General features: G+C 59.5%; 2 non-coding genes and 1 pseudogene across 2 annotated transcripts in view; all 3 read right to left on the minus strand.

The window, feature by feature from the left end:
* LOC145273188 (large subunit ribosomal RNA) overlaps positions 1-3,130 on the minus strand; it is a 5,730-nt gene extending 2,600 nt beyond the window's left edge. Inside the window, exon 1 of the ribosomal RNA XR_013866218.1 lies at positions 1-3,130. This exon is cut by the window's left edge and continues 2,600 nt beyond it. This is a non-coding gene — a ribosomal RNA (large subunit ribosomal RNA).
* Positions 3,131-3,723: 593 nt separating this feature from the next.
* On the minus strand, positions 3,724-3,881 carry LOC145273499 (5.8S ribosomal RNA). The gene has a single exon (XR_013866392.1). It is a non-coding gene; the product is annotated as a 5.8S ribosomal RNA (ribosomal RNA).
* Positions 3,882-4,279: 398 nt separating this feature from the next.
* On the minus strand, positions 4,280-6,650 carry LOC145273447 (small subunit ribosomal RNA; annotated as a pseudogene).
* Between the last annotated feature and the right edge of the window lie 5,850 nt (positions 6,651-12,500).

Genomic DNA, 12,500 nt, shown 5'->3' on the forward strand with positions numbered 1-12,500 from the left:
CCGCCGAAAGCGCACCGGACGCCGCCCGAGCCGCGGCGCTCTACAGGTACCTTTTCCGTATCTCCGGACGAGCCGATTCCACGGACATGGTCCTTTACGAAGAAGAGAGAACTCTTCCCGGGGCTCCCGGCGACGTCTCCGGGCTCGCTTGCGTCACCGCGGTTTCGCCCGGGAAGCGACGGGCGCCGCCGACATCGCTGCCGACAGCGTCGCCACCCCCGGGCCCTCTCCGAGTCCGGGTTCGGGAATATTAACCCGATTCCCTTTCGACGGGAGGCCGGCCGCTTTTTTTTTGTTTGGGCTTTTGATTCGATTCGATTCGATTCGCTTTCCTTTCACCTTTCATAACGGATCCGGCGCCTTTCGGGAAGACTTTCGCCCGCGTCTTAGGACCGACTGACCCGTGCTCGACCGCCGTTGGCACGGAACCCTTCTCCACTTCGGTCTTCGAAGGTCTCGTTCGAATATTTGCTACTACCACCGAGATCTGCACCCGCGGTCGGCTCCACCCGGGCTCGCGCCCTAGGCTTCCGTGCTCGCCGCGGCGCCCTCCTACTCGTCGCGGCATCGTTTCGGCGCGAAAGTTCATCGCTCCTCGCCGCGACGGTCCGGCATCGGTCCGTCGCTCCAGCGCCATCCATTTTCGGGGCCGGTCGATTCGGCAGGTGAGTTGTTACACACTCCTTAGCGGATTCCGACTTCCGTGGCCACCGTCCTGCTGTCTATATCGACCGACACCCTTTCGGGGATCTCATGGGCGTCGCGTTAGGCACCTTAGCCGGACGTTTGGTTCATCCCACAGCGCCAGTTCTGCTTACCAAAAGTGGCCCACTTGGCACTCGCATTCGAGGTGACCAACCGCCCAGCGAAGCGTGCTGGCGGCGGCGGCCGGATGGGTCGGCTCCGTCGTTCGGGAGAGTCGGCCCGTTCCACCCGTTCCGAGTTCGAGAGTAGGTCGAGGCCGTGAACGGCCCCGGGGCCTCCAATCGTTCGCTTTACCGGATGGAATTGCGACGATCGAGCGCCAGCTATCCTGAGGGAAACTTCGGAGGGAACCAGCTACTAGACGGCTCGATTGGTCTTTCGCCCCTACACCCGGTTCCGACGATCGATTTGCACGTCAGAGGCGCTTCGGACTTCCACCAGAGTTTCCTCTGGCTTCATCCCGACCGGGCGTGGATCGCCATCTTTCGGGTCCCTGGTCGCTCGCTACGCCAGAGTCGGCCGAGTCGTACTCGGAAAAAGGGGAAACCGACCCGGGGGTGATGCGCCCGCGCGCAGCGCCTAAACTCGACGACAAAATAGGACTAGTTCAAGCCGCGGGATCTCACCGATGGGCGGAAGGAGGATATGGAAGCTGGCGCCCGGCAATTCCCCTTTTTGGATGATGCGCCGGTCCCCTCTCGGGGAGGAGGGAAAAACAACCGCACGTCAGCCACGAGCCTTCCCTCTCCTATCTCTCTCGGGAAGAGAGAAAAAAGGAAAAGTTGCGGGCACCGCAGCAGCGACGGCGGAAGGCCGAAAACGCCGCGCCGGCGGGATCGGGCACGGCTCGGAGGCGGGTGAGGCGAGGAGAAGACGACGGCACGAGACCGACGACACCCCCCGACGACCCCCGGACGACTTTGCCACGACACCTCTCCCGATCGACGCCCTCCTACACGCTCTCTCGCTTTCGCTTCGCCTTCGGGGTTAGTCAGAGGTGGCCCCTACGACTCGCGAACGGCCAGGACTCCTCGGTCCGTGTTTCAAGACGGGTCGGGTGGGTTGCCGATGCACGTCGCTGACCCGGGGTGGCGGGCGGCTCGAGTAAAAAAGCGTCGCCGAGCGACCTCTCCGGAAACGGAAACGGGCGCGGGCGGGGTTGCCCCCGACAAGAACCCGAAACGTCGGCGAGGTGCGTGACGGCGAGGCCGCGCCAGTCCTATCCCGCCTCTCATCGCGCACGCGCCCGAGACGGTGGGGCGCCTAAGGAGCGACACACAGAGTGCGTCGCCCGCACGCGACTTCCGGCGGGATCAAAACGGACCGGCTCGCCACGTGTAACGGATCGTGTCAGATTTCCTCCGTTCCCGGCAGAAAGGGGCAGTTACGTTCGCGGGCCCGACGGCCGGTGGCCCCCGACTTCACAAGGTGGGAAGACGGGGGTTTTCAGGGTGATGAAACGCCTGCCGCCTACGGAAAAAAACCCGCGTGTTCGACCTGCACGCCGGGAACGGGTCGCGACGACGGACCGGAGGGGAAGTGCGTCCGGTGCCGGCCGCGCGGAGGTCGCGCCGAAGCGCCCGCGCCATGATTACGCCGAGCGATGATGAAGGGGACGGGTGCAGCGGAGTCGCGCGCGGAGGGAGCAGGAGGAAAGAAGAAGCGGCGGCGACGGATGCGGCGGGTTAGGGCCCGGCGGCAGCAGCGATCGAGAGGACGAGTCCCCTCCGTCGCAGCCAACCGACGCAGCCACCTACCGACGCCGCGGTCGTCACCACGTTTCCCTTCCCGCTATCCACGCGGCCCGTCTCCTTCGTCGGCGACGCGGGCACAAAAGCTGGAACCGCGGGGAACGAGTCCCCCGCGGACACGACGAACGACGACCTGTGCCGCGACGGCCTCTCTTTCAAGAACACACATCGAGTTTGGGCTCGAGCCTAGGCAGCACCGGACTGAGTCCCCCCGCGATCGCGGTGAGCGGTCCCACCCGTTTACCCCTGGGCGGTTTCACGTTCTCTTGAACTCTCTCTCCAAAGTTCTTTTCAACTTTCCCTCACGGTACTTGTCGACTATCGGACTCGTCCCGGTATTTAGCCTTGGATGGAGCTTACCACCCGATTTGGGCTGCGTTCCCAAGCAACCCGACTCTCGGATCGAAGGCCGTCGCTCGCCGTCCGCACCGAATGGGCCTGGCACCCGCCGCGGGCGGCCCCGATCGAGGGAACTCCGAACTATGCGAGACGAAAACGAACGGCTGCCTTCGACCCATGCGCCACACGTCCCGAAGCCTTTAACTTGCGACGGGATTCGGCGTTGGGCTTCTCCCGGTTCACTCGCCGTTACTAAGGGAATCCCGGTTGGTTTCTTTTCCTCCGCTTAGCGATATGCTTAAGTTCAGCGGGTCGTCTCGTCCGAGCCGAGGGCGGCGGTTTTTAGTAGAGTGTGGTGTTTGGAGGAGAGGAATCTCGATCGGTACCCTCCGTGTGACGACGGCTGGCCGATATAGCGCCCGTCCGACCGAAAATGAAGAAGCCAACAATTAAAAAAAAGCGTGGGTCCTCCCCATCCGACGTTGCGTTGCCTACGACGCGGCCACCTTTTTACGGTGCGACGGCCGTGCTCGTCGCGCTGCTCGAGGCGTCGCTGAGAGACACCTTCATGAGGCAGAGAGCGAGACGAGCAGGCGGCGCTTACGTCGGCAGTCGGTTAGGTCGGTACTTTTTTTTTGGTCTCCCTTCGGCTGCTTTCGGACAGACTCCTCCTGCTCCTCCTCCACAGTGTTTCTTCACGCGGTCGAAAAGGGAAAAGACTCCGCGGTCTGCCAGCGGGAGACGAAGGAGGAGGCCGGAGAGGGTTTTAAAAAAAAAAAAGACATTGAAAGGAGTCAATTCTTTTTTTATTTTTCTTCCCCCTCGTCACTCGCTCCTGCGACGTCCCGGTTACCACCGTGCCGAGGACCGGGCGGGCACGGGGACGGCAAGATGTCGTTTCGTTAACGGAGAAAGACATGTAACGTTCCGCCTCTCGACCGGACGTGGCCCCGAGACAAGGGATCTCGGGGCCGCAATGTGCGTTCGAGGTGTCGATGTTCACTGAGTCCTGCAATTCGCATCAGTTATCGCGGCTGGCCGCGCTCTTCATCGACGGACGAGCCGAGTGATCCCCCGTCCAGGGTTCAGCACTTGGTTTTTTTATATTAGTTTTTGTTTATATAGATTTAGTAGTGTGCGAGGAGGTCTGTGCGAGGAGGCGTGACGGCATTGCAATGTCGCGAGTAGTTTGTTTTTTTAGCTAGCGGCGGTGGCACAGCGGCTGCAAAAAAACAAAAAAAACGATAAAGCGGCGACAAGGCAAAGAAGAAGCGGCCATCACTTGCGGTGGGCGAAAAAACAAACAGGTGGTAAGACGCGGAAGCAAGCAAGAAGAGCTGGGGCTTTAAAAACCTCCGCGTCACCACAAATCTATCTCTCGCTCCGCCTTTTATAGGTTTGTTTGCGCGCATTCGAGGCGTTGACGCCGACAGACAGAGGAGGTAGGCCGGAAAACAACAAACCAGTCTCGAACGGGAAAACGGTAATGATCCTTCCGCAGGTTCACCTACGGAAACCTTGTTACGACTTTTACTTCCTCTAAACGATCGGGTTCGGTCGTCTTCTCCAGGCATCGAACGCCGAGGCGTAGATGCACGAGTGTCGTGACGGACACGTCGCGCACTGCCCGGCGGCGTCGTCGGCCAGATCCGAGGACCTCACCGGACCGTTCGATCGGTAGTAGCGACGGGCGGTGTGTACAAAGGGCAGGGACGTGATCGACGCGGGCTGTTGACCCGCGCCTACCGGGAATTCCTCGTTCACGGGGTTGGTTACAGGCCCCGATCCCTATCACGGGAGGTGGTTCAGAGGTTTCCCAACCCTCTCGGGCCGGGGCGAAGTCCCCGCTGATACCTCCAGTGTAGCGCGCGTGCGGCCCCGGACATCTAAGGGCATCACAGACCTGTTATCGCTCCGCCTCGTGTGGCTTTCTGCCACCCGTCCCTCTAAGAAGTGCGTGAGAAAACCGACCCGGACCCGAGCGCCACGGAGGACGCCGAGCCCGCCGTAAAAATCACTGACATCGGCGCACTAGTTAGCAGGCCGGAGTCTCGTTCGTTATCGGAATCAACCAGACGGATCGCTCCACCAACTAAGAACGGCCATGCACCACCACCCACCGAATCGAGAAAGAGCTATCGATCTGTCAATCCTACCGGTGTCCGGACCGGGTGAGTTTTCCCGTGTTGAGTCAAATTAAGCCGCAGGCTCCACTCCTGGTGGTGCCCTTCCGTCAATTCCTTTAAGTTTCAGCTTTGCAACCATACTCCCCCCGGAACCGAACTCTGGTTTCCCGCAGGCTACCCGCCGGGTCATGGAAGCGAACGCCGGCGGATCGCCGGTCGGCATCGTTTACGGTCGGAACTACGACGGTATCTGATCGTCTTCGAACCTCCGACTTTCGCTCTTGATCGAGGAAAACGTGCTTGCCACACGCCATCGCTGCAGTTCGTCTTGCGACGATCCAAGAATTTCACCTCTAACGTCGCAATACGAGTGGCCCCGACCGCTCCCTTCGATCATTGCCTCGCCGTAGACGGAGACCGACAGACGTAGACGAGGCCCTCTTCCATCATTCCATGCTTATCGTATGCAAGCTTGAACAGCCCGCTCTGAGCACTCTAATTTTTTCAAAGTGAACGTACCGGCCGCCGCGGACACTCGGTTAAGAGCACCCTTGGAGGAGAAACCGCCGACCGCAACACGCGCGCAGACAAGACACGAAGCAGGGACTCGGAGCGGACCGGGGGGTTCAAAAAAAAAGAGGAACGCGCGGAAAGGGAGAGGGAGAGAAGCGCGGGGGTCAGAGTGCGGGGATGCGAATGAACGCACCCAAACACACACACGTAGCACCCCCCCGTTAGACTACTCCCGGAACCGAACCGACGACCACTTGTTTTTTTTTTCCCGGATCCCGATCACGACCTCCTCGTCCACCTCGCCGGCAGGACCGCGTGGCGGGTATGCTAGCGGTTGACACCGGCGGAAAGGGCCGGGAATGCGAACGGACGACCAAAGTCAACGACGGACGATGGCGCCGCCGCCCCGGGGCCGCTTGCGCGACCACGAACCCGAGTTCGGACTACGAGCTTTTTAACCGCAACAACTTTAATATACGCTACCGGAGCTGGAATTACCGCGGCTGCTGGCACCAGACTTGCCCTCCGGTTGGTCCTCGTTAACGGATTTGAAGTGTACTCATTCCGATCGCGGGGCCTCGACAGAGTCCCGCGTCGTTATTTTTCGTCACTACCTCCCCGTGCCGGGAGTGGGTAATTTGCGCGCCTGCTGCCTTCCTTGGATGTGGTAGCCGTTTCGCATGCTCCCTCTCCGGAATCGAACCCCGATTCCCCGTTACCCGTAGTAACCACGGTAGGCACTTAACCGACCGTCGACAGTTGATAGGGCGGACCCTCGAGAGACCCGTCGCCGGGCGTGAAAGCTCGTGCGATCGACCAGTGAGTTATCCAGAGTCACCAAAGCGGAGCGCGCCGCCCTATGAGCCCCGCCACCGAACGGACCCGCGAGCGGGAACGCCGACGACGGGAGGACGGAATGACGCGCATCGGTCTCAGTCTAATATGTAGCGCCGCGACCCGGAACGGCCGACGCGGGTGCCAGCGCGCGAGGCGTGGCGACGACGGCGCGCCGACCGATCGCGGCCTGTGTCACATGTATTAGCTCTAGAATTGCCACAGTTATCCATCGCCTCCGAGGAGGAATACGGTCCCGAGGATTAGGTCCGGTTCCTGAGCCATTCGCGGTTTCGCCCGTTCTAATGCGTGGCGTGAACTTACACTTGCATGGCTTAAGCTTTGAGACAAGCATATGACTACTGGCAGGATCAACCAGGTATCGTTGGAATTTGGGACTTTGTTTCGACAGAACGACAGACCGACCGACCGACCGACCGACATAAGACAGACAACTACAACGACGGGCACGTGTTTATTTATTTTTCGAGGGGGTTCGCCGTCAGAAGAAGCGCGCTGCCCGCGCTGATGGCCTCTTTTTTGTTTCTCCCCTGACTTGGACCGAGACCGAGACTCAAAGAACGAAAGCGACCAACGTCGACAACAACAACGACAACGGCACCCTTGACAGCGATACATACGACAAACGACAAGCAGCACGACGGCAGTGCACACGGACATCGAGGGTCAAGGTGCAGACTGAACTCGCCGAGGTCGTCGTCATCGTGGTCGCCATCGATTCCGTCTCGTCGTCGTCGTCGTCAACGTCCACGTCACAGCCGGCCGAGAAGAGAGAACAGACGACAGCGTCGACAACAACAACATCGACAACGGCACCCTTGACAGCGATACATACGACAAACGACAAACAGCACGACGGCAGTGCACACGGACATCGGAGGTCAAGGTGCAGACTGGAATCGTCGAGGTCGTCGTCATCGTGGTCGCCATCGATGCCGTCTCGTCGTCGTCGTCGTCGTCTTCGTCGTCGTCGTCGTCATCAACGTACCAACCGACCGAGACGAGAGAGCAAGCAACAACGTCGACAACAACAACGACAACGGCACCCTTGACAGCGATACATACGACAAACGACAAACAGCACGACGGCAGTGCACACGGACATCGGAGGTCAAGGTGCAGACTGAACTCGTCGAGGTCGTCGTCATCGTGGTCGCCATCGATGCCGTCTCGTCGTCGTCGTCGTCTCCGTCGTCGTCGTCGTCGTCGCCAACGTCAACGTCAACATCACAGCCGTCATCGGGGAGGAGCTGGACCAGGGCAGCGGCGGCGTAAATTTTCCCGTCACCTTCGTCGTCGCCTTCGTCGACCGACCGACCGACCGGCGTCGTGTTCGTGCTCGGAAAACCGAGGAGAGACAACGTGCACATGGCGCGTTCTCGCAAGCGGCTCCTCGGTCCGATTTTTTTGGGCGGCTTTTTCGAGCTTTTTTTTTTTTTTCTCACCCTTTCGTCCGTGCGACGGCGAACGTTAGGGGAAAAAAAAAAAAAAAAAAAAAACGACAACAACGCGGCGGACCGGGCGAACAACATCGTCGACACACACGACATTGACGACCGGTCCCCCTTTTCACAATCGCATCGAGATAAAAACGAACGAGTCCGATTCGAGCACCGAGTCGCGAGCGGGAGGACTGTCGGTGCAAGTATCGATCACTGACGTGAGCGCTTCGCCGGACAGAGGATGGCTCATCCGGCAGCCGTGCAAATCGACGGTATGGGAAGAACGAACAAGAAGAGCAACGACTTGATCGGCGGCTTGGGAACTGCGGACGGTGAAAACGGGTTAATCGACTGCGACCACGACTGCTCGATCGATCTTCTTTGGCGCTAACAAAGGTGGAGGTGGCGCAAGAAGGGACTAGCGCTATCACCGTCCACGTATCAGAAGATGCGGCGGCAGACGTCGACGCTTATGCGTTGTCGGACGAGAAGTCGCTGCAGCACGTGTACCGCGAGCGGGACGTCCAAGGTTTTGCCAGACGGAAAGAAATCGGGTGTCAGCGAACGTTCACACGGCTGTGAGATCGGACGCTGACAGGAGTAGGAGGCGGCAGGCAGGCGGCGGTTACGGCGGCGGCGCCTGCTGCTGCTCATCCTCCTGTTTGCTGCGGCGACTTCCAGGACGGGAGAGCATCGAACAACGTACGTATGGTTACAAGGGGATCAGGATCTACATAGTGCATCCCCCGCGGCTATTTTTGTTTGTTTGTTCGCTCGTTCGTTAATTCGTTCGTTCGTTCGTTCGTTCGTTACAATGTACGTTTTTCCGTTCGACGGCGGCAGAGAGCGGCGGCGTTTCTCCCTAATCCGGAGGATTTATCGGTCGCACAGCGATGGGTCGTTCGGCCGATCATCGAAAGATTCGCAGGTAGTGGTTGAATGGCAGAACGGCAGCAACAACAGCGGCGGCTGAGAGCGGCGAACGCTGAGGCGGAAGCAGAAGCTGCAGCAAACGTATCGGCTAAACATGGTGGACATAGATATGGCTGACGACGCGGGTACCACGACGACTATGGAACCAGGAAAAGGAGCCGTTAGTTGTTCCAACATATCGTTCGACACGTCGAGCAGCCCTAGGTCCACGGAGAAGCACACACACGTACCACGTATTATAACCTAACGACGATGAGCGGGCGCACGGTTGGCAGGAACGAAGGCGGCGGATCAAAACAAGTTGGAGCGCGGCGACAGCGATAACGGTGACAGCCCTAGGCGGCGGAGATGCCACTTTCTGACGCCTTTGCGACAAGCCCGTAGAGACGTTCCGGACCACCACGAGGCAAAGAGTCGCTGCTCCGACGAACCGACACACCAAAGTGTGCTTCCTACCGAACATGTTTTATAAAACTTTCAAACTGGAAAACCCCAGAAATGGTGTTGGTATTCGTCCAGACCCACCTCCGACACCTGAAAATGGTGGTCAAAAAAAACGTCGATTATACGAAGCGACATTTCTGGTCGGCGATTTTCCAGTTTTACGCCTACTGCCACATGGGGATGTCGGTAGGCGTCGCAAAGTGCCTTCTCGACGCCTAGGCACACCAGGACTTTGTCATTTTTTTCCCCCTCGACATTCCTGGTCCGGTCTATTCCGATTTTACACCTACCGCCATGTGGGGGTGGCAGTAGGCGTCGAAAAGTGCCTTCTCGACCGCTAGCGACACCACTACTTTATCGAGCTCTGGAGGCCCGCACACCGACCCGGGGGCCGCGGAGTCGACCCCGGGGGCCTCCTGGCGTCGCCGCCGCTCACTTGGACGCCTTCCGCAACCTGTGGTCCCGCTCGGGGCCGCCGGGAGCCTCGCCGACCTGACCGGTGTCGGTAGGCGTCTGGAAGCGCCCGGCCGACCTGGACGAGGTCCCCCTGGCCCCCGGGGGACACCCCTTAGTTGGATGGGGGTGCTGTCCCGGGCACACATGCAACCCGCGGCCGCCTACCGACAGCCCCCTTCGCTCGATCGCTACTCCTTTCCAACATATGTCGGAGAAGCCGGGCGGTTGTGAAACCCCAGAAATGGTGTTGGTATTCGTCCAGACCCACCTCCGACACCTGAAAATGGTGGTCAAAAAAAACGTCGATTATACGAAGCGACATTTCTGGTCGGCGATTTTCCAGTTTTGCGCCTACCGCCATGTGGGGGTGGCAGTAGGCGTCGAAAAGTGCCTTCTCGACCGCTAGCGACACCACTACTTTATCGAGCTCTGGAGGCCCGCACACCGACCCGGGGGCCGCGGAGTCGACCCCGGGGGCCTCCTGGCGTCGCCGCCGCTCACTTGGACGCCTTCCGCAACCTGTGGTCCCGCTCGGGGCCGCCGGGAGCCTCGCCGACCTGACCGGTGTCGGTAGGCGTCTGGAAGCGCCCGGCCGACCTGGACGAGGTCCCCCTGGCCCCCGGGGGACACCCCTTAGTTGGATGGGGGTGCTGTCCCGGGCACACATGCAACCCGCGGCCGCCTACCGACAGCCCCCTTCGCTCGATCGCTACTCCTTTCCAACATATGTCGGAGAAGCCGGGCGGTTGTGAAACCCCAGAAATGGTGTTGGTATTCGTCCAGACCCACCTCCGACACCTGAAAATGGTGGTCAAAAAAAACGTCGATTATACGAAGCGACATTTCTGGTCGGCGATTTTCCAGTTTTGCGCCTACCGCCATGTGGGGGTGGCAGTAGGCGTCGAAAAGTGCCTTCTCGACCGCTAGCGACACCACTACTTTATCGAGCTCTGGAGGCCCGCACACCGACCCGGGGGCCGCGGAGTCGACCCCGGGGGCCTCCTGGCGTCGCCGCCGCTCACTTGGACGCCTTCCGCAACCTGTGGTCCCGCTCGGGGCCGCCGGGAGCCTCGCCGACCTGACCGGTGTCGGTAGGCGTCTGGAAGCGCCCGGCCGACCTGGACGAGGTCCCCCTGGCCCCCGGGGGACACCCCTTAGTTGGATGGGGGTGCTGTCCCGGGCACACATGCAACCCGCGGCCGCCTACCGACAGCCCCCTTCGCTCGATCGCTACTCCTTTCCAACATATGTCGGAGAAGCCGGGCGGTTGTGAAACCCCAGAAATGGTGTTGGTATTCGTCCAGACCCACCTCCGACACCTGAAAATGGTGGTCAAAAAAAACGTCGATTATACGAAGCGACATTTCTGGTCGGCGATTTTCCAGTTTTGCGCCTACCGCCATGTGGGGGTGGCAGTAGGCGTCGAAAAGTGCCTTCTCGACCGCTAGCGACACCACTACTTTATCGAGCTCTGGAGGCCCGCACACCGACCCGGGGGCCGCGGAGTCGACCCCGGGGGCCTCCTGGCGTCGCCGCCGCTCACTTGGACGCCTTCCGCAACCTGTGGTCCCGCTCGGGGCCGCCGGGAGCCTCGCCGACCTGACCGGTGTCGGTAGGCGTCTGGAAGCGCCCGGCCGACCTGGACGAGGTCCCCCTGGCCCCCGGGGGACACCCCTTAGTTGGATGGGGGTGCTGTCCCGGGCACACATGCAACCCGCGGCCGCCTACCGACAGCCCCCTTCGCTCGATCGCTACTCCTTTCCAACATATGTCGGAGAAGCCGGGCGGTTGTGAAACCCCAGAAATGGTGTTGGTATTCGTCCAGACCCACCTCCGACACCTGAAAATGGTGGTCAAAAAAAACGTCGATTATACGAAGCGACATTTCTGGTCGGCGATTTTCCAGTTTTGCGCCTACCGCCATGTGGGGGTGGCAGTAGGCGTCGAAAAGTGCCTTCTCGACCGCTAGCGACACCACTACTTTATCGAGCTCTGGAGGCCCGCACACCGACCCGGGGGCCGCGGAGTCGACCCCGGGGGCCTCCTGGCGTCGCCGCCGCTCACTTGGACGCCTTCCGCAACCTGTGGTCCCGCTCGGGGCCGCCGGGAGCCTCGCCGACCTGACCGGTGTCGGTAGGCGTCAGTCAAACTTGCTTAAGAGGCAAAGCCTCCTCACACCTTAAGAGAGTCACAGTTAGTCCCGCCGTTTACCCGTGGTCGTCGTCGGGGGTGCCGGTCGGTGTGTTTCGGCGTGTTTCTTTCTTACTTTAGCTCGCTCCTATAAGCTAACTCAGCAGCCCTGCTAAAATCAATTTATCATTATTTTCAATCTATCGAAAATCTTAATTTATTATTATTTTCCAACTATCGAAAATCTTAATAGAGTTGGGGTTTTTTGTTTGTTTTTTTTTTTAAATTCCATTGTAACAACAGACAGCCAGCCAGCAGCATGTGGTGTCGGTAGGCGTCTGGAAGCGCTTGAGGAGGCAGAGGAGTTGGCAAGCTCGCTAAACTGCCCGCTGGTGTGGTGGTGTCGGTAGAGGCGTCTTGAATATACCCGGTCGCTCGATCGACGACGACGACGGCTAGGTGGCCGAGGAGGAGGACTACCTACCTACCTACCTACCTACCTACCTAGCTAGCTAGCTAGCCGAATAGCCGTGGTAGTCGTCAGTCAAACTTGCTTAAGAGGCAAAGTCCCGCCGTTTACCCGTGGTCGTCGTCGGGGGTGCCGGTCGGTGTGTTTCGGCGTGTTTCTTTCTTACTTTAGCTCGCTCCTATAAGCTAACTCAGCAGCCCTGCTAAAATCAATTTATCATTATTTTCAATCTATCGAAAATCTTAATTTATTATTATTTTCCAACTATCGAAAATCTTAATAGAGTTGGGGTTTTTTGTTTGTTTTTTTTTTTAAATTCCATTGTAACAACAGACAG

This window comes from Euprymna scolopes, unplaced genomic scaffold, assembly GCF_053919585.1.
Source record: "Euprymna scolopes isolate OS-2025 unplaced genomic scaffold, ASM5391958v1 sca1, whole genome shotgun sequence".
Lineage (NCBI taxonomy): Eukaryota > Metazoa > Mollusca > Cephalopoda > Sepiida > Sepiolidae > Euprymna > Euprymna scolopes.